At 39.8% G+C, this 22241-nt stretch overlaps 1 protein-coding gene across 6 annotated transcripts in view; it reads right to left on the bottom strand.

The window, feature by feature from the left end:
• The window catches only part of LOC311519794 (uncharacterized protein), a 202579-nt gene that overhangs the window by 176378 nt on the left and 3960 nt on the right, over positions 1–22241 (bottom strand). For 5 of the 6 annotated variants that reach the window (XR_014711373.1, XR_014711374.1, XR_014711375.1 and 2 more), the window contains exon 2: positions 9712–9831. The exons of the other annotated variant lie outside the window; for it this stretch is intronic. The gene's annotated coding sequence lies outside the window, so the exon portion shown is untranslated. The remainder of the gene's footprint in view (positions 1–9711; positions 9832–22241) is intronic. 6 annotated transcript variants of the gene reach the window in all.

Raw genomic sequence — 22241 nt, 5'->3', positions numbered from 1 at the left:
CAGCTTGGGCAAACACCTGTCAGGGCTAGTCTAGGTACACTTGATCCTGTTTCAGTGCAGGGGGATGGATTTAATGACATCTTGAGGTCCCTTCCATACCTACATTTCTATGATTCTGTGATTATGATTTTTTTTAAAAGAACCTCTATTTTCCCCAATGCCTGATTGAGATAGAACCCCGGCTGAAAGCTAGCTGGCCTAAATTAAGTCTAAATATAACAGCTGTGATGCTAGTTCACTGAAGAAACAGCGAGGGAGGAAAATTCTACTTTGGGATGAGATGATAGCTTTCTTTGACAGGGTAACAAGCCTTGTAGATAGCGGGGAAGCGGTAGATGTGGTATATCTTGACTTTAGTAAGACTTTTGATATTGTCTCGCATGACCTTCTCATAAACAAATTATGGAAATATAACCTAGATGGAGCAACTAGAAGGTGGGTGCATAACTGGTTGGAAAATCATTCCCAGAGAGTAATCATCAGTGGTTCACAGTTTTGCTGGAAGGGCATAATGAGTGGGGTCCCATAGAGATCGGTTCTGAGTCTGGTTTTGTTCAGTATCTTCATCAACGATTTAGGTAATGGCATAGAGAATACACTTATAAAGTGTGCGGACAATACCAAGCTGGGAGGGGTTGCAAGTGCTTTGGAGGGTAGGATTAAAATTCAAAATGATCTGGACAAACTGGAGAAATGGTCTGAAGTAAATAGGATGAAGTTCAATGAGGACAAATGAAAAGTACTCCACTTAGGAAGAAGCAATCAGTTGCACACATACAAAATGGGAAATGACTGCCGAGGAAGGAATACTGCAGAAAGGGATCTGGGGGTCATAGTAGATCAAAAGCTAAATATGAGTCAACAGTGTAACACTGTTGCAAAAAAAAAGCAAACATCATATTGTAAGCAAGACGTGAGAAGTAATTCTTCCGCTCTACTATGTGCTGATTAGGCCTCAACTGGAGTATTGTGTTCAGTTCCGGGCGCCACATTTCAGGAAGAAGGTGGACAAATTGGAGAAAGTCCAGAGAAGAGCAACAAAAGTTATTAAAGGTCTAGAAAACATGACCTATAAGGGAAGATTGAAAAAATTGGGTTTGTTTAGTCTGGAGAAGAGAAGACTGAGAGGGGACACAATAATAGTTTTCAAGCACATAAAAGGTTGTTACAAGAAGGAGGGAGAAAAATTGTTCTTCTTAACCTCTGAGGATAGAACAAGCAGCAATGGGCTTAAATTGCAGCAAGGGCGGCTTAGGTTGGACATTAGGAAAAACTTCCTAACTGTCAGAATGGTTAAGCACTGGAATAAATTGTCTAGGGAGGTTGTGGAATCTCCATCATTGGGGATTTTTAAGAGCAGGTTAGACAAATACCTTTCAGGGATGGTCTAGATAATACTTAGTCCTGCCTTGAGTGCAGGGGGCTGGACTAGATGACTTCCTGAGGTCTCTTCCAGTTCTATGATTCTATGAGGCACAAGGGAATGGTTTCTTTTTGGGAAGCTAGGCATAGAGTGGTTTGAAAATAAGGTTTAAAATAGGATGTTAGATTGTACATTAAATATGGAGTGGCTACTTCCACTTGATAACAAACAAAATCCTTGGGAGCATATGAAAGTACACTACAATATAAAGCCTGGCCAAGGTTTCATCTATAAAAATAGACAAAATGATGAATGCATGATTATTCTGAAAGCACAGTAGCACTGAAAGCAAGACAGTATTAACACAGAAAATCAAGAGCAAAGGCGGTTTCATTTATCTAGGTCAATTTAATGAAAATTTGGTCCTACAAATTTATAGCTTTCAACCCATTTCAATACTTAACAATAAAAGTACCATGGTTAAGGGGCTGTATGAGATGTAAAGAAACATGAGTTGAGATGGCAACTTGTTACAATGGGCCAGATTCTGGGCTCTGATAATACTGATGCAAAGCAGCCTTAAAACAATCCCTAGGTGACACAAGTTGCTTGGCAAGTTCTACACTTCTCTGTTTTAGCCCCCACAGCATAGGGGGCACGAGTGGGGAGTGCCTAGTATGTAATGTACTATGATGCTCCTTGAGACCAGCCCCTCAGTTGATGCAAGAATTTGGAGACTATAAACTGTGCCTTAACATCACTTTCACCTCACCCCCTTCATCTGAGTCAAACAGAATTTGAATTCGGCAGGGCAAAGGATCTGGGCTAATATTTTCAAGAATGTGTGGAATAAACTAATGGTTTACAATATACCATGTAGAAGAAAAAGAAAAGAAATGCAAATTCATCTCAGTAAGAAAGAATGGTCATCAGCACTTTAGGGTATTCTTGAGCTTGCTTTTTCCATTCTTTTCTGTTGAGGCATTTAAAACTGTCCATTTCTTGACACTAGTTGCGGGAGAGAATCCATTTCCAGTTCATTGAAGTGTTCTTGACATAGAGTCCTGGGTATTGTAAATTAGGTTCCTGTGTGCTCTTGAGGACAACCTGAACCTCTTGGTTGCAAATAAATTGATCATATCAACATAGTGTAAGTCAAAAATGCATAACTCCTATTCAGTGTAAATGACATGTCTTTTGCTGGGGGAAGCCTGCTTAACAGCACTCTCTTTTCCTACTCCATTGAATCCACATGAGAGAGAGAGAATTATTTTTCAAGTGCCCAAAATACAGTAGGAGTGTCTCAAAATAAGCAAGGAACCATATAGTCTAAATTGAATGTCACAGCAAGTGAAGGTCATAGACATGAGAGGAGTGAAAAGGAGCATGAGGGTTATAATAAGATCACACACTAAAAGGCAGTGAGTTTCCATGTGGATTCAGGGATCCAACTGAAAGGCCAGAACCATTTGTAATGAACTTGAAAGACAACAGATGATATCTCATACACCAGTGAGGAGAAGTGTTTAAGAAAAAATCTGATCATGATCAGCAATGTGATTAAGCCTTTATTTGGTTTATATATTGTCATGTTTTCATCTGATCCTCCTTTTTCAAAAATTAAAGTGTAATCAAATATTTTTTGTGAGTAATACTACAGAATTGGTTTTTAGGATTGGTTTGTGTGAGGTAAGATGTGGGTTTAACGAATAGGCTTTGGAAAGCTGCTAGATACCTAATGTTACATACAACTTCACTTAGCTATCTAATGTAGAACCAGTCTTAAAGTTCATTACCAGTTAAGAGTTTCCATTCTTAAGAAGCATGTGATATCCACTGAATAATCACAGAAGGTAAATAAACTCATCAAGCACGTGGGATGTGAGAGACCTCAACCTGAAACGAATCAGGGAGTTGAACTTGGATCTCCCACTTCCCAAAAGAATAGCCCAATTGGTGGGCTCTAAGGTATTCTGGTGTGGGTCTCTCTCAGTGTCTCCTGCTGAAGCTGTTCTGCTTTATATAAAATATTTGAATAGTTACTGCTATTCAAGAAAGAGAATGCGTCCAAATGACTGTATAGTCTGGAATTTAGGGCACTCACCTAAGAAGTGGGGAGACCAAAATTCAGGTCTGTGTTCCTCTAAATAATTTATTTATACCAAGTGGAACATTGTTGTCTGGAGAGATTCATAGAGCCTGGCTCTCCCATAGCCCAGGTGAGTGCCCTAGCCACTAGGCTAAAAGTTATAGGGGAGATGACGCTGCCTCCTCCAGCCATTTTGAACATGTAGTGCTTTACAAATGCCCAGAAACAAAATGTTTTGAATTGAACAAATTGCTTCACTTGACTCGCAACAGACTTTTTTGTTTAATTAACAAAAAATTCCAAAAAAGTTCAGAGTTGGTTCAAACTAAACTTGATCTTTTTTTCCAGAACTGCTGTCAAGACAAAAATAAAAAAAATCAGTTATTTACCCAGCTAAGACAGGTATATTTTATTTTGTTCCATCAAGAAATATATACCCACAGGAGGTAAAATACACTGAGGTATGTGGTACTTTATACATACTCCACAACTATGAAATATATATAAGCAAATAAAGATGGAATATGGCACATGCAGTGAGCAGTTTGTTATGAATGTCTGAAATTTGAGAGACTATTATTTAATTGTTATCCTAGGTTTAACCTGGCTGAGTTATTCATCTTTGCCTTATTAATGGGTGATTATTCATAAAGGGTGTACCCCAGCACTTGTGAATAGCCAGTTGCACGTATTCAGCATTTCAAAGGAGAGGCTGGACTGAAGAGGTGTGTACAAGTGATTTGAATTTCAAAGAGCAGAGAATAAACACCAGCTATTTAGGGGCTAATTTATACTGGACATGGCAGGAAGAGAAATCTCTGCTGTTCTAAGACATTGCACACAATGCTATAGTAAACTGAAGACTTTGAAGGAAGGTTTAGTAATTGATACAGCAGATTAAGAAGCCTATTCTTTTTCTTCTTTTTGCACCAGTGTAAGTCAGGAGTAACTGCACTGCAGTCACTGGAATTATACTAGCGTGAAATAGGTGTATGGGAGATCAGAATCAGGCTCTGGACTGAATCCTGGGTGAGAACATTTACCAGATTAAATCTCTAATAAATTACAAGCCAGCAGGACATTTAGTAGTTTGTTGTTTATGATGAAAAGGTAACAAAAATAAACACATGAATTACTGCTCAGCTTCAGTTTTCAGACAGCAGGATAAAAATATAACACACCTGAATTTAGATCGCATAAGACATGCAATGCTGATACAAAATTATGGTAAGATTTTAAGATGTCTGCATCCTGTTCCTCTCTAAACTCATAAGCAGAAGATGACCATCATAGAAACTAAAGCCTTTTTAATGTGTCCATGTAGTTTGGAGGATAAGGAATTTAGGAATCCCACTGGTCCACAGACCTCCATATGTAGACCCTGAAAAGACTTGTTAGAAGAACCAATAGAATTCTTATCAGAACAACATTTGTTTGTTTGACATTTTTATTATAGTAATAAGTGTGCCATCTCCTTAGAATGCAAGCTGGAACAGAAACAAAGATATTCTGTTTATATAGATATATATATGCTTATTGTTTCATCTGACAAATAATAAACATTTATAAATGTTTACTAACCACTTAGTAAATGCTTTTTTTAAAAAAAGAGAATAATAAATGGCTACTACCATATTGTAATTAATGACTGAAAGTCAACATTTTGAATGCTGGAAGGTATTGCTGTATTGAAAAATATCTATTATTTGCACTATGTTCTCTTTTCCATTTAATCATCCCATATCCCCATCCAATCTTGAGCTGCTGTGTGAACAATATTTGATCATGATAAAAACGTTAGACTCTACAGCTAGCAGCATAAAAATAATTATCAGAATGCAACATGTTCATCCAATTCATATCTCATAATACCCTTCCTTAGAGAAAGGCTTTTATGTAGATTTATGCAGACTTCCCCAATGAAAAACCACTTAGAAATTCCTGTCAGGTGCTTTCTGCTTGAAGGGCTCCAGTGTGTGGGTAGCTGTTTCTTTTGTATGTGCAGCAATAATCCCACTCCTTTAAAGAGATGTTTTTTTTCTCTTTTGCTTTCGTACCACATTTGTAAAGTGAGAGATAGAGTGACACATGTTCTGAACCAGTCTTTGAACATTTTAATGAGAACTATCCATTTACTTAGAGTACAAATATTTTAATACAGAGGTACCACCTATTGGCTGCTTGTTGCCTTAGTAATTTGGGCTATTCTCTGAAAAATGTATTAGGAGTCACATTTTGTATTTTTTCCCTTTGGAACTGGTCTTTGTTATGTACTTTCTTTCTCTGTAGGACAAAACTTGTATATGTGGGGAAGTTAGTACGCAGTGAGCTAGAGTGTGAATTTAAAGTGCACAAACTACTCCACCTTAGCTTCCTGTGTGGACACTCTTACAATGCTCTAAGGGTGTCCTAATGCACACAAAACACTTAGTGCACTGTAAGAGTGTCCACAGAGTGTGGAATACTTAGTGCCCACTGGCTACTGTGGGCTTTTTCCCCATATAGACAAACCTCCCAGATGAGAAGCAAAAATTGTGTTTTTTCTCTGTCACAGGTGCATTCACCAGTAGTGGCGCCTCCTCATGGCTGTCCTGGGGATTAGCTCTGGCAAGGTGTTGCCCCCTCCTCTGGCAGTGACTCCCCTGATCATCCTCGCACCCAGGGGTGAAAGTAACTGAAATTTCTTAGCGGTATGGTCATATTGTAACCTCCCTTCCCACCCCCACTCCTACACATTTAACTGCATGGATCCCTTTTCACGACTTTGATACAGCGGCTGTCTACTAGTTTTATTCTAGAGTATTGCCCTGAGTGATGCAAGTTTTAGCACGGTAAAGTGGCAGTGTAGACAGTGCTCCCACGCTCCCAGAACTGGTAGCTATTTCCCTGGTGGAGGTGGTTTTATTACAGTGCTGGGAGAGCTCTCTCTCAGTGCTGGAGCCACAACTCCACAGCTACTTTGAAGTGCTGCCATGGCAGAGCTTCAGCGTCGCCTGTGTAGACATATCCTTTTGTCGATGACTTTCAGCTTTTTCATTTGTCACTGTTCTTTTTGACTGACAATCCCCCATTTCCTCACACACTAATGCGGATGTTTAAACATAAAAGTAAGATGGGCAGAGGCCTGGGGGGTGTCACAGACCAGCAAACAGCAGCAAGTCCCCCTAGTGGGAAAGCGGCACGAGACGGAGAGGTTTCACCCGGAGCACCAGCTGTTTCAGAACCCTGCTCGCGTGCTGCCAAGCCCCACACCTTGACCCTCCCCCTCTGCTGGCTCCTGCCTCTGGCACCCCACATCCGTCTGCAACAGGTGAAGAGACTCCCCGACTGCAGCCAGGTGAGCTCTTCCTCCCACAGCTGGCTGAATAATGAAGGGCTGGAAGCAGAGCGCAGTGCCCTGGGCACAGAGTGTAAAGCCACCCCTCCGTCCTGCAGTGTGCACACAATATTCACTCCCAAAGCTGCCTCATCCCCCAAGGGCCCATGTGTGTGGATCTGCACATTGAAGAGCAGGCGGTCCGCAGGAGAACCAGCTCAAGAGTGAGCTGGGATGGAAGCAAGGGGCTTTCTGCACAATCACACTCCTGTGTCCTGCTCGCATTGAGCTCCTTAGACCCCCCCCACCTGCCGCCTTTCAGCTCCCCTAATCTCCGAGGTCAACTCTGATTCCCTCTCCAACTATGCTTAGGGATGGTCGGTTTGCTTGCAGAGAGGGATGTTTGTAGCAATCCATTCTGCCTTCATGGATTTCACAACACTGGGCTCCTTCCAGCAACATCTCCGCTCTGGTGAGTTGTTCCATTTTAATGAAGGTTGAATTATGCAGTGTGTGATTCTGCAATCAACTACATTTAATTACACTGTTCCAATGGAGGGGACAGTCACACTGGGTGCTTTCTACTGTAAATTGTGCGCCTAACAAGACAGACTTGACCAATAAGCTGTTAGCGGTTCCCGTGATGGCACGCAAAAGCTAACGTTCGCAATCACATGGATGTCTTCCACCCGACAAGAAGTAAAGACTGAAAACTGAAGGGGAGCATTTTGTTTCTAGAGAATGTAAAATATATTTAATTCAAGCAATAAATCTCATTTTTTGTTATTTCTACAGTTAAACCTAGCCTATTTTACCCATTTGTACTGAATGCTTCGGCCACATTCTTACCGGTACGCTGTATCGGCTTACTTTCACCTCCGCTCTCACCATCTGCCACTCAGGGGGCTCCCCCTTTGTGACTTGGTCTTCTAGCCAGTTCACCACGTGTTTCCCCTTTTAGGGTGGAGGGGTATATCAAAGACCCTCCATACAAAATGGCACTCTTCCCTGTACTGCCCCAACTGTGTTACTCCTCCAATGGCTGCTAGGGGGACCTGGGCCCACCCTCTACTCCGGGTCCCAGCTTAGAGGCCCTCTCATCTGCAGCCAAGATCTGACCTCCTCCATACATTGCTGCTTTTCCCCGACACTTGCCTACCTCTCTGGCTCTTCCTCTTCTCTTGGTTTGCCAGCCCAAACTGCCCCCTCTCCAAGGAAATAATTGTAGGCTACTTGTCTTTAGCCCCAGATACACCTCCCATCTCCTCCCAAGAAATGACTGCACACTCCTTCCCTGCAGCACACTATGTTCCCTGGCTTATATAGGCCCTGCCTGTTCCTGCCCAGCTGAGCCTCTTCTAATTAAATCCCTGCTGCCTGCCTCATTCCCCAGGTACAGCCTGGTCAGTTAATTGGCTAACTTAGCCATTTTAACCCCTCCAGGTCTTGTGTGGGGTGGAACAGATATGTTTCCACTACTGTTTAATAGATTTCTCACTATAATCACACATTTTATACATTTTTTACACACAAAAGTTACATTAAAATAATGTTAAAATTCTTAAGTCAAACTCTCAAAGTTAGGAAATGACAAAATTAAGGTTGCCCATGCAATATTATTCAGCTTCCTTGTGCTTATGCATTATGATAGTATTTAATACATGACCAGCTTCCTTGTGCTTATGCATTATGATAGTATTTAATACATGACTATAAAATAAATTTTCCCCAAAGAAGTCCAAAGGGTTAATATTTGGCAAAATTATAAGCTACTGAAAACAGGGTTTGATCGTGGGAACGTCAGGTGACCTTACCTACCAGCACTACCAGTTCCAACCGTAATGTTACTTTATATTCTCCCATAAATTGATTTGGGGAAACTGTAGAAACAGGTTATAGCTATTTTAAAATAGTACCAAAATCAATGCCCTAAACCATTCAAGAATAGCTTTTTCTTTAAAATGTGGGTTACAATTGGATACATCATGGTGTGATGTGGTATAAAGATTATTTAGCACTCATTTCAAATGACCTGCATAACTCCGTTGTGGCTTTGACTTTATTAGAAAATGTGGTCATCCCAAATTCTATCCATCATAATGCTGTTTCTAATTAACTGATATATATAAAACCTTAACTCTGTCTTAATTAAGTTTTTTGTCTTTCAATATGTTTTGCACTGCAGTGGAATCTAATATTTGAAGCTAACTACTGCTATGGACCATTAAATTACAAAAATGAGTTCTCAGCAAATGTGAAACACAGCGAAGAAGAAAAAAAAATCACATAATTTAACGGTTTGATGAACCAGAAAAACCAACAAAGGATCATACAATTACCACCTTTGCCACTACCATTCTTCCCAGCGTTACTGGAATACTACCCATCAAAAGAAAACTTCGTTGAGAGCTACATAGGTTCTGTTCCAGCTACACTCTGGGAAAATATTTCAAAGAGCTGTAAAATAATTCGTTGTGAATTTACCTTCTCTTTTCTCTTCATAATTGCTTGCAAACTGATTTTGGTTTCTACAACTATAGTTCAGGTTCATAAGCATTCATCACATATTTCATATGAAAATATTGCAAAACTATGGGCCATTTGTGAATTATTTACTTTGACTACCAGTTCTGCATTATTTGTGATGTGGTCATCTAAGATGCATGGTGTTGATTCTGCTCTGATTGGAAGACTAAGACTTTTCTAGGAGGATTAATAATTATGGTTATGTTACTATCCGTGAATAATGATCATTATGACCCCACAAAAACAGTGAACCAAACTTATGACTTTTCACTCATTGAAATATTTGTGAATTACTTTTTATATGATTTGATCAGCTGTAACTCCAAAATTTTGTTCCTCTTTTTCCTCAGCTGGATGAATGCATATAATTCTTATATATAACTCTGCTATCAGCAGAACAAGAACAAATTTACTTACTCTAAGTGTTAAATGTGGTGGTCAAATATTGTTGTCCTTGAGCAGACCATTTAGATAATCTATTCTGTCTCTTCTTACTTCATTTCACAACAGTGCTCCATCTCACATAGTGCTCGAGTCCTAAAAAACAAGTGCTGGATCTGAATTTCAACCTCAAGAACAACAGTAACATACTTTATATTGAAAAACACCTGAAAAACGCTATTTTTGCTCAAATTATGAGAAAACAAATTATATGCAACATGATCTCCCAGAGCTACTTTCGTATCTTTCTTTACTGCTATGGAGCCAAGGTTTTGTGGACCTGCAGAAGTGGAAAATGGGTGGTAGCAACTCCACTCAATGAGAAGAATCAAATGCTATCCAACATGACCCCTGCCCATGGAATTCCTTAACTTTGTCTTTGTTAAGATAAAGAGATTGATCCCCTTGACTATCATTATAAAGCAGATTTTCTAACCCTATAATCATTCTTGGGGCTCTTAATAATAGAATCATAGACGATTAGGGTTGGCAGAGACCTCAGGAGGTCATCTAGTCCAATCCCCTGCTCAAAGCAGAACCAGCACCAACTCAAAGCATCCCAGCCAGGGCTTTATCAAGCCAGGCCTTAAAAACCGTTAAGGATAAAGATTCCACCACCTCCCTAGGTAACACATTCAGTGCTTCACCACCCTCCAAGTGAATTAGTTTTTTCCTAATATCCAACCTAGACCTCCACCACTGCAACTTGGGACCATCGCTCCTTGTTCTGTCAGCTTCCACCACTGAGAACAGCCGAGCTCCATTCTCTTTGGAACCCCCCTTAAGGTAGCTGAAGGCTGCTATCAAATTCCCCCTCACTCTTCTTTTCTGCAGACTAAATAAGCCCAATTCCCTCAGCCTCTCCTCATAAATCTTGTACCCCAGACCCCTAATCATCTTCCTTGTCCTCCGCTGGACTCTCTCCAATTTGACCACATCCTTTCTGTAGTGGGGGGCCAAAAACTGGATGCAATACTCCAGATGCGGCCTCACCAGTGCCGAATAGAGGAGAATAATCACTTCCCTCGATCTGCTGGCAGTGCTCATACTAATGCAGCCCAATAAGCCGTTAGCCTTCTTGGCAACAAGGACACACTGCTGACTCATATCCAGCTTCTCATCCACTGTAATCCCCAGGTCTTTTTCTGCAGAACTGCTGCTTAGCCAATTGGTCCCCAACCTGTAGCAGTGCATAGGATTCTTCCATCCTAAGTGCAGGGCTCTGATGAGGTTCAACAAGGACAAGTACAGATTTCTTTTGACCCAATCCTCCTATTTGTCTAGACCTTCCCTTTACTGCCCCAACTGTGTCACTCCTCCAATGGCTGCTAGTGGGAACTGGGCCCACCCTTTACTCTGTGTCCCGGCAAAGAGGACCTTTGTCTGGACCTTCTCTGGAACCTCTCCAATTTATCAGCATCCTTCTTGAATTGTGGACAGCAGTGGTCTCACCAGTACCGAATACAACATCCTACTCCACTTCTACTGAAGATTCCTCTGTTTATGCAACCAAGGATAACATTAGCCCTTTGGCTACAAGTGTCCACAATGGGAGCTCATGTTCAGCTGATAATCCACCATAACTCCTAAATCTTTTTCAGAGTCATTGCTTCCCAGGATAGAGTTCCCCATCCTGTAAGTATAGTCTTTATTCTAGAAGTATACATTTACAGTTAGCTGAATTAAAATGCATATTGTTTCCTTGCACCCAGTTTACCAACCAATCCAGATCATACTGTATTAGTGACCTGTCTTCTTCATTACTTACCACTCCCCCAATTTTGTTGTCATCTGCAAACATTATCAATGATGATTTTATGTTTTCTTCCAGGTCTTTGATAAAAATGTTAAATAGTACAGGGCCAAGAACCAATCCCTGTGGAACCCCAGCAGAAACACACCTGCTCAATGATAATTCATCATTTACCATTACATTTTGAGATAGCCAACTTTTAATCAATTTAATGTGTGCCATGTTAATTTTACGTTGATTTAGATTTTTAATTAAAACATTGTATGGTACCAAATCAAATGCCTTCTAGAAGTCTAAGTATATTACATCAACACTATTACTTTTAATGTATAAAATGTATAATCTCATAAAAAATATGTATAGTAAATTACTTTGACTGGATTTATTTTACATAAACCCATGCTGATTGGCATTAATTTTGTTCTACTTTTTAAAATTCTTTATTAATCAAGTCGCATATCAGCCACTCCATTATCTTGCCCAGGACTGGTGTCAGACTGACAGGCCTATAATTACCTGGGTCATCCCATTTACCCTTTTTAAATACTGGCACAACATTAACTTTTTTCCAGACTTCTGGAACTTTCCCAGTGTTCCAAGACTTTTCAAAAAGTGGTCTAGCAAGCTCCTCAGCCAGCTCTTTTTTAAACTCTTTGGTTATATGTTATCCAGACATACTCGGTGTCTAACTTTATTAGCTATTGTTAATATCCTCTTGAGATACTAGGATGTTGGTGGTGTGTTTCTGTGCCAGCTGTGGAGTTAATCACCATAGGGCACTAGTGTTTGTTGTGAGTCTCCCAGGGAATGTTACATGGACTTGGATTTAACACTAGAGAGAAGGGTGTCGAAGGGGAGAGAGGAAAATGATGATTTGCTGCAGGGAGGGGCTTGAATTCAATCAAACTGACTGGCTGTTGTCCAATCATTGACCAGTGCTCTCATGGAGGCACTGGCCAAGTATATCTCAAAGCAGGGGCACTATCTCCTCATGCTGCGTCCCCCACCTCCTCTGCGCCTGCTGTGGAAGGAGAGATGGCCACCCAGGTTACTAAGTCACCATCTCTCCTTCTGGAATTTGAGGGTGGGTTGGGGGATGTTGAGTTCAGACCCAGAGCCCCACTCCAGAAGTAGACTTGGTGGCTAGGTAATAAGAAGCACTAGAATGCTGTTCTGGCTCCTCCCAAAATGCCAGAATGGCATTCCAGAGCATTCCGGCAGGACTCAAGTGCTGATCTAACCATTTCTTGAATAACCAAAGGCAATGGCTGATGATGCTTGATCAGCTCCACTGTTAGCAATTAGACAATAAAATAGTCTATGTACCTATTTTTACAGGATATATCACATGAAAGGATGCAGTTTAAAGTTTTTTTAATAGCAGGAATTTTGAATGCCTAGTTTACCAATGAGTGACAAAAAACATTCCTAACCCATCAAGACTTTCTCCTCAGTCAACTGAAAAGACCACCAAAAACCCTAGTGGAAGGTCAGAAAAGTTTGGAGAGTTGGGGACACTCAGCTTCTAGTTAAGGAGCATTCTTGATCTCTTAAGACTCAAATTAACTCAGGCTGGCTGTCATAGGAAAAGGGCAGAAGGATTTTGTTTGTTTTGTTGCTGTGAGAAATTTATTTTATACAATGCAACTGAATTCCAAGAGGGATAGAGTAGTGGAACAGTATGCAGATAAATTCAATTTATTCCATGGCTTGGAGGAATTTATAGGGGTACGCTGCCAACTGATAGTTTGTTTTACATTTTAACTGTACATCTTTCTCAGGATTTGTGTACACATAAAAGCTGTGCCACTTTAACTATACCCAAGAATAAGCTATACTGGCATAAAGCATCTTTGTATCAGTATGTGTGTGTCCACAATAGGGACTTCCCTTGTATAACTATTTTCGTATTAAAAATAAATAAATATATTACCCCTTATCCAAAATATTTATACTGTGTGTAGATCATGCCTCAGACTCCTTTTCTAGATAGCTGTCCACAAATTCCTAGTTTTGCTTCTCCCTGATGTTACAGGCTGATGTGAATTACAGTCCAAGCTAAATCCTTAAAATAGAGATGAAAAAAGAAAATAATTTCATTGTGTATAAATCCTTGATATGACAGGGGTGAAGAAATTAAGTCGTAACCTTCATCCTTGCTTACACAGGCTCAGCTCCCACTTACTTAAATGGTATTTGCCCCCATTTAAGTGCAGGCAAAATTAGGCCAACCGTTCAGGGAGTTACATAGTGCTAGAATGAGAATAGTGTCCACAACATAATGCAAGAGAGGAGCCTCATTGCTGAAAACATAATAGGAAAAACAACTACAGTAGCTGGGAATGTTAGAGTTGGGGCCTTTCCAGTTTGTCTTAATAATTACTTAGAGCAGGGCTGTGCCTATAGAAAGGAAAATGTAGCTGGCAACACTAATCTGGGAATGTATTTAATATCTTAAGTGACTTAAGTCACCTTCAGGAGAATTTATTAACATACTTATGCATACTAAATGGTTTCTAATTTAGCTGTTACCACTCAAGAAAGAGATCCTGGAATTACTGTGGTTAGTCTGCTGAAAACTCCAGCTCAATGCACAGCAGTGGTCAAAAAAGGCTAATAGTATGTTATGAACTATTAGGAAAGGGATAGGAAATAAGACAGAAAATATCATAATGCCACTACATAAATTGATGGTGCGCCAACACCTTGAATACTGGTTCTCGTCATCCCATCTCAAAAAGGACATAGTGGAACTGGAAAAGGTTCAGAGAAGGGCAACAAAAGTACCCAAAGGTATAGAATGGCTTTCATATGAGAAGATACTAAAAAGATTAGAGCTGTTCATCCTAGAAAAGAGACAACTACAGGGGAAAATGACAGAGATTGATAAAAGCATGAATGGTGTGGAAAAAGTGAATAGAGAAGTGTTATTTATACTTTCACACAATACAAAAACCAGAGGTTACCCAATGATATTAATAGGCAGTAGGTTTAATACAAACAAGAGGAAATACTTTTCATGCTATGCACAACTAACTTGTGAAAATCATTGCAATTTTGAACCCAGTTCAAAAAAACGACTGACTAAGTTCAGGGAGGATAGGCCCATCAATGTCTATTAGCTAAGGGATGCAAGCCCATGCATGGGGCAACCCTAAACCTTTGACTACCAGAAGACAGGAGTGGAAGACCGAGGTGGATCCCTCCCATAACTGCCCTGTTCTATACATTGCCCCTGAAGCTATGGAATGGGCCATTGCCAGAGTCAGGATACTGGGCAAGATGGACCATGGCCTGACCTAACATGGCAGCTTCTATGTCCGTTAGGGGTTTGATCTACCAAATGGCTAAAGGATTTTTATAGCGAAAAAGTGAATTAATGCAATTTGGATCTAAAGCTCATAAAGAAAAAAAACGTTGAATAAAAGAACTGGATTTACTGACAATTAAAGAAACTTAACCAATTTAAATTACTGATTTTAATCATGATTTAAATCAGCAAACAGAAACCTTTATTTAAATTATCCAATTCAATCTTGTTTTGCATTTGTACTTTTTAGTTATTTTCCTAAACAAAGATTGATTCTCATTGGGTGGTAGCCATTAAAACATAAGAACAGCGATACTGCATCAGACCAAAGGTTCATCTAGCCCAGTATCCTGTCTTTCTGACAGTGGCCAATGCCAGGTGCCCCAGAGGGAATGACAGAACAGGTAATCATCAAGTGATCCATCCCCTGTTGCCCATTCCCAGCTTCTGGCAAACAGAGGCTAGGGACACCATCCCTGCACATCCTGGCTAATAGCCATTGATGGACCTATCCTCCATGAATTTATCTAGTTCTTTTTTGAACCCCGTTATAGTCTTGGCCTTCACAGCATCCTCTGGCAAAGAGTTCCGCAGGCTGACCGTGTGCTGTGTGAAGAAATACTTCCTTTTGTTTCTTTTAATCCTGCCGCCTATTAATTTCATTTGGTGACCCATAGTTCTTGTGTTATGAGAAGGAGTAAACAACACTTCCTTATTTACTTTCTCCACACCAGTCGTGGTTTTATAAACCTCTATCATATCCCCCCTTAGTTGTCTCTTTTCCAAGCTGAAAAGTCCCAGGCTTATTAATCTTTCCTCATATGGAAGCCATTCCATACCCCTAGTCATTTTTGTTGCCCTTTTCTGAACCTTTTCCAATTTCAGTATATCTTTTTTGAGATGGGGCAATGACATCTGCACACAGTATTCGAGTTGGATGCCCATGGATGCTAAGCACCCACTAATTTTTTTCTGTGTCGATGCCTATGCTGGATACATAAGAAAAAAGGTAAGTTTATTAAAACTAACTGATTTATTTAAAAAGAAGGAAGCATTATCTGTAGTTAATTAATTGAACTGATTGTTTCTGGTCTTTAGTTTTTAGAACTAGTAGATCTCATCCTGTTACATCTAGTTTTTATTGGCAGAGATAAACAAGAAAATATTTTTTCTCCACCATGCAAGAGGGTACTGCGGTCAAAAGCTAGTTTAGGCCTTTAGCAAACTGTGGTTCCTGGAGTTTAACCATTGACTTCCATCAGTTCAGTAGTTTGAATTTCTTTGAAACTTCAGCAGTAAACATACTGTTTCAATACTTTTAAAGTTTAATTTAAATGATTTTAATAGATTATAGTAAAGTTAGGCCTTAATATAATTTCAATTTAATTGTAAATTTTTATTTAAAAAAAAACTGTATTCAGTGTAAATAAAAATCTGATTTACATTAAAATATGGTGGTTTTTTTATTTTATTTTTAAATCATCAAGTTAATGGGAGTAATTCTGCTAAGATCCTACAAAATTCTTTAAATATATAGGCCTAAAACTGCTCAAGTTAATTTTCCAAGCACTTTGGGCTACTCATTTGCACACAGGCACTTTTGTGATGGATACCATTGGCATTTCAGTTCTTACTTCCTTCTGAAGAGATGAAGGAAACAAAGTTTGCCATTGACTTTGCATCTTTAGAACACTTCCTGCAGAAGATGGGGTTATTTCTGGGAGGCAATCTTTCTCCAACATTACAGCATGACTCATATTATAGCCAGAGATAATTCAAATGACCATCTTGATTACATGGCTACAAGAGTAGTGGGTTTCTAAGCAAAGAAAGCAAATGTAATCACTCAAACACCTTCTTTTTCCCCCTCATCTTCCCTTGGATGCAAAGCATCACCTGGTGTTCTTTGTTTGCTTTTCTCTGTTAACTAGTTTGTTTCCCTGGTTTTCTTTGTTCTTCTTTTGTTACCAAATAGGTAATATCCTTGTTCCAAACTTCTCTTCCTCAGCATTTATCAATGTCTGCTTTACACTGTCTTTTGTGTAATGTTTCTTTCAATATTGATTTCTGAGCTTTGTTGTTATTAGATTTTAGAACAATACTTTTAAAACTTCTCTAAATTTGATTGCATATATTTTTTATACTTGGTGTGATAGACAACAATTGTTGTAGTTCACTATTGATATTTATGTTGAAATGATGATTTACCAGAAGCCCCTATTATAAAAATAGTTTTAATAAATATTCATTAAGGTTATTTTTCTGAATAAAATATGTTCCTTAGGAAGCTGCTATAAGTTCTTCCTGAATCTTCTATCATTCAAACTTGTTCATTATTTAATTCAAAATACTTATTACTCTGAGAATGAATGAAATCACTTCCTTGTATCTTTTTCAGACATATTAAGTGCAGTTGTAGTCTGAAATGTGAATATGTAACAATGGACCCTTCTTTCTCAAACATACATACTGTACTCCTTGATCCTGGACCTGAACTGGCTGCTTTGTACTGCTGTGATTTAACCAGCTCTTTAAGGTCAAAGGCTTCTTCATGTAGACTATACATATGGTGGCAGTTTCTACATGGGCCAGTACAGTCCTGAACCAAGTGCAGGGGCTGTGTATTGGAAAAGGCAGCATAGACAAGACATTCCTACACGCTAGTGAACTTTGGTTGCCATGGGCAGCTGGTGTAAGTTACAGCAGCTCTCAGGGGCTCAGACTGGTGCAGGTCAGCCACAGGATCTGTGGGACGCAAAGGTGACTTAAAACTGACATTTTCTTTCTTCCCCTCATCTTGCACCAAAGAGCATGACCAGACAGGAGGATTTGTCCCTCTCTGTTTATTCAGAGAAATAGCTGCTGACTTTAGCAACTAATACAAGCTTTTGCTGCTTTTCAGCCCTTTTATCCCTGTAACTAAGAGTGAACTAGGTTTTGTCTTTCTCTTACATCTTGTTTACTAAATTACTGTGCGACTCCCACATGAAAGGACTAGAGGTAGCACAGGTGCTGCAAATAGACTAATTGGAACCACTGGGGTTGCATAGGTGTCAATGAGGGCCTGATTTGCTATTATGAAGATATGTTTAAAGGAAAGCTTTGAGCTTGAATATGAGCTTGAGATAGCAGAATTGGTCTCATGTTTTTTCTTATCAAATGAGCATATTTGCTATAGAAGTTGTCAAGGTTCCTTCCCCACTCTGAACTCTAGGGTACAGATGTGCGGACCTGCATGAAAACCCCCCTAAGCTTATTTTTACCAGCTTAGGTTAAAACTTCCCCAAGGTACAAACTATTTTACCCTTTGTCCCTGGACTTTATAGCTGCCACCAAGCGTCTAACAAAATATAACCGGGAAAGAGCCCAATTGGAAACGTCTTTCCCCCACAAATCCCCCCAAGCCCTACACACTCTTTCCTGGGGAAGGCTTGATAAAAATCCTCACCAATTTGCATAGGTGAACACTGACCCAAACCCTTGGATCTTAAGAACAATGAAAAATCAATCAGGTTCTTAAAAGAAGAATTTTAATTGAAGAAAAAGTAAAAGAATCACCTCTGTAAAATCAGGATGGTAAATACCTTACAGAGTAATCAGATTCAAAACATAGAGAATCCCTCTAGGCAAAACCTTAAGTTACAAAAAGACACAAAAACAGGAATATAGATTCCATTCAGCACAACTTAATTTATCAGCCATTTAAACAAAACAGAATCTAATGCATATCTAAAGAGATTACTTATTAACCCTTTATAGGAGTTCTGACCTGCATTCCTGCTCTGGTCCCGGCAAAAGACACATACAGACAGAGAGAACCCTTTGTTTTCCCCCACTCCAGCTTTGAAAGTGTTTTGACAGAATCTTTGAAAATCCTTCAATTTTGTTTTAGAGGATTTTTTTAACAGAGTAAAATCAAGTCAGATTTACTGATATGCTCTGACATTTTGCATGCCACTGATTCAAAGCAGGTGTAAACCCAATATAACTAGTTAAATTGCATGTAAAGCTATTTTACAGTCTGAAGCAGTGCAAAGCAGCCAGAACAAATGATCCTGGCTCTGTTGTCTTTGTATATAGAAAATTCCACACAGGGCTAGATTGACCATTGTGCACTATAGCTTTGTACACATCACTCCCAGATTTGGAGGTCACATGTTGGTGTCAGTCATGTCACTACAGCTAGCCAGAGGAGTACACATGGAGTAGACTGCCTGCAGGTTTAGCTCCCACCCCTGGGAGGGGAATGTGTGGAGAAATTCCTTCCCAAAGACAGATCCTAGCCTACCTCATGACAGGAAGCTGTGGGCCAGGGAACAGGGGGCCCCCAACTTACACCAAGAGGAGTTGTAGGTCCTTCATCGACTCAGCAGATGGATCAGCTTGTTGGCCCCTACCTTCCACACCCCAAGCAGGCATAGTTCCAGAATGAAGGTGGTGTCCCTGGTGCCAGATAGGGGTGTGCTAAAGGCCCCAGACTGTTCTAATCCAAGTCTGATTACACTGATACTGTAAATTTGACACTCTTACGGCATGACTATACTGTCCTGCAGTGTGGGCTCTTTGGGACCTTTCAGCTCATGCCCACAGTGTCCACCTGAGGGAGATACAGTGCAGCACGTTAGAGCATACTGCTATTCACACAAACTTTAGATGAACAGAGCTGCATTTGGTGCAATTCTGGGTAAAGTGGCAAAAGTGGCTTTGCAGCCCCTAGATCTTGAGGTTAGTTTGCACTGGCCAGGCCCTTGCACAGCTAACACAATGTAAGAGCCTCTCTTTACTTATCTCCCCCAAGCCGTACCCCTTTTCCCTGGACATGTCCTTCAGCAGGGCTTGGAGTTGCTGGAAAGCTCTAGGTTCCAGCTTGCCAGCTGTAGGCCCATTTAGCATCTCCAGAGTGGACCTACAATTTTTATGAATTTGTTTATTATTCAGCATGATTCAACCAATAACTTATATAAGCATTGTCCCACCTGTGCAACCTAGGACCCACCCTTCACCTGCAGTGGCATTTCTTCACTACAGGAACAGCAACTGGGGTACATCTCCGCGTGTGGGTCAGCCCCACTACACGCTTTTCCTGCCACACACAGAGTCTTCCATTGGGGGGATTATGGTGGGGACTTCCAGTGCAGTGCATCTTGGAGTGAACACTTTATTAAGATGCAGGGGGCAATTCACCTCTTTCAAAGTAATCGTTTCAGGCTGTCTGCAGACTCAAGTAGATACCACTGCATCACTTACACTTGACGCACGTTTTCATATTTTTCTTTGCAACCAGGTTGGCTAGATAGAAACCTTTTTATAAAAATAAAAGTTTTGAGTCTGTTGGCTACTAAAGAAGTCCTGGGCAAGAGACAAAATATTGTCCTGAGTAGAGAGGCAGGAAAATTTGCAGATGACACACAATTATTTAGGTTAGTCAGCACCCGAGAAGTCACTGAGGGACCTCAGAAAAAAATGATCAAGCTAGGTAAATGGGTAACTGTATGGCATATGAAATTCAATATCAATAAATGAAAAGTATGGCCTGCACATTGGAGGGAAAATTTTAAAGTTTTTCTAAACCTTACACAGTTCTAAATTACCTGTATCAACTCAAGAAAGGAATCTGATGCCATTATAAACAGCACAGTGAATACTCTGTTCAATGTGCAGCTGCAATCAAAAAAGTAAATGAGATGTTAGATTGCCTAAGAAATAGGATAATGAATAATACAGAAAACATGATAACATCTTTATATAAATCGGTGGATCATAATTCATAAATAGGTGTTTCGTCTCAGCTTCTCCTCTTTTACCCTTCTCCTGGGCTGCACTGGTTGGATATTTGGGACAGAGGGAGTCATCCTTTCACAGATGTTTCCCCAGGGTCAGGCAGAGTCAGACAAACTTCTGTTCTGCTCCTCCCCAGGGTTCACCCTCACTTGGAAGAGAAACAGGCCATGGAGGATCCAAAGCGTTCTTCTCTTTCCCCTGCAATGCAGCGGGCAGTCCGTAGTGGACCTGCTGAGCAACTGCTGCAGGGGACAGCATCTAGTTGAAGGGCTCCTGGTTTACACTACAATGCTCCTGCAGTTACAGGGGAATGAGTGGGAATCAAGGCCCCCTACTGCCTCTCCATAGGGATGGGGATGGTTCAGATGTGAGGTTGAAACTCATAAGGTGGGGCTCAGCTGATGTATTTTAAATGCATAATCAAATGTGTATTTTCTTTTTAGCCCAGTTGCTCTGAAAGGCACAGTTTGAGGCTACAGGTTGGTCACCACTAGTTTATATGGACATCTTTCAGTTTGTGTTTGCTTGTGAACTATTTGCCATGATTATTGCTGCAAGTATTCACATTCCTAATTTGCTTTTCATTCTGATTTACTATTTCAATTAATATAAAACTGGTGACTTGATTGCCATGCTAATTGCAAACTAGGTGACTGTTCTAGGAAGGGAGTTATCTGAATGGGTATTCTCTGTTTTTGCCTGTAGATATTTGAAATCAAGTTTACCACCAACACAATTTGATTAAAAACAGACTAAACAATTTGTTGAAAGCTCTATCATTACCAGAGTAATATTACTCTTCAGTGCTACAATTTTGACTCGTAGTATAATGACTGTACATTATGTGTGCAAACTGAATTGAAAATTTCTCAAAATTACTTTACAGTATCCACAAAATATTGAAGCTAATTTGCAATGTTGAACTCATGGGTTGTCTTCCTCTCTCAATGTACATGTAGTTAACTAATACTTTAACGCTAACAGGAGAGTTATACACGTACCTCCTGGGGAGAGTATATTCAATGAGGTCTATTATATCACTAACTAGATAGCTGAATATAAATGGTGATTGTCCATTCATTATTAGGCTATTTCTAACATATTTCATTTATAACAGGTAGCATAAAATGTTGGGGGAGGTTGGCTTATGCTTTTCCATTATCTATAATATATATTTTACTATATTTCAAAGCCTTTTCTAAACAGCAGTTAAATGAAAGCTTCATTATCTGGAACCAAAATCTAGACAGGTTTCTGAAACATAATCTTAACATTCACACAGCTGTAATTACTACTAAATCAATATTATAGATTCAAACTAATTATAGTACATGAATTAGAGCTGTAATAAACAGACCCTCACTTGGCTAATTAGTAGATTTGAGTTGGTTTATATTAAAACTGACAAAGATTCCTAGCCCTTGCTAGTCTGACACAAATACAGAGCACTAGAAGCAGACTTGCACCTTGTGCGATAATTTACATGTGTGCTAAATTGATGTAAAAATACTAACCATTCAGAATGGGAATAAATAAATATTACAGAGAACTTTAAATGTCCCTTCTCTAGACAGTATCCAAATTTTTGAAAGATGCATTTTATGTTACAAGAATTTTTACAGTCTGATTTGGATTAGGATTTTCAATCAGGGCAGAGTCAAA

The sequence above is a fragment of the Lepidochelys olivacea genome (genome assembly GCF_965140295.1).
Source record: "Lepidochelys olivacea isolate rLepOli2 genome assembly, chromosome: 4".
NCBI classification, from domain to species: Eukaryota; Metazoa; Chordata; order Testudines; family Cheloniidae; genus Lepidochelys; species Lepidochelys olivacea.
This window is presented reverse-complemented; position numbering and strand designations above follow the sequence as displayed.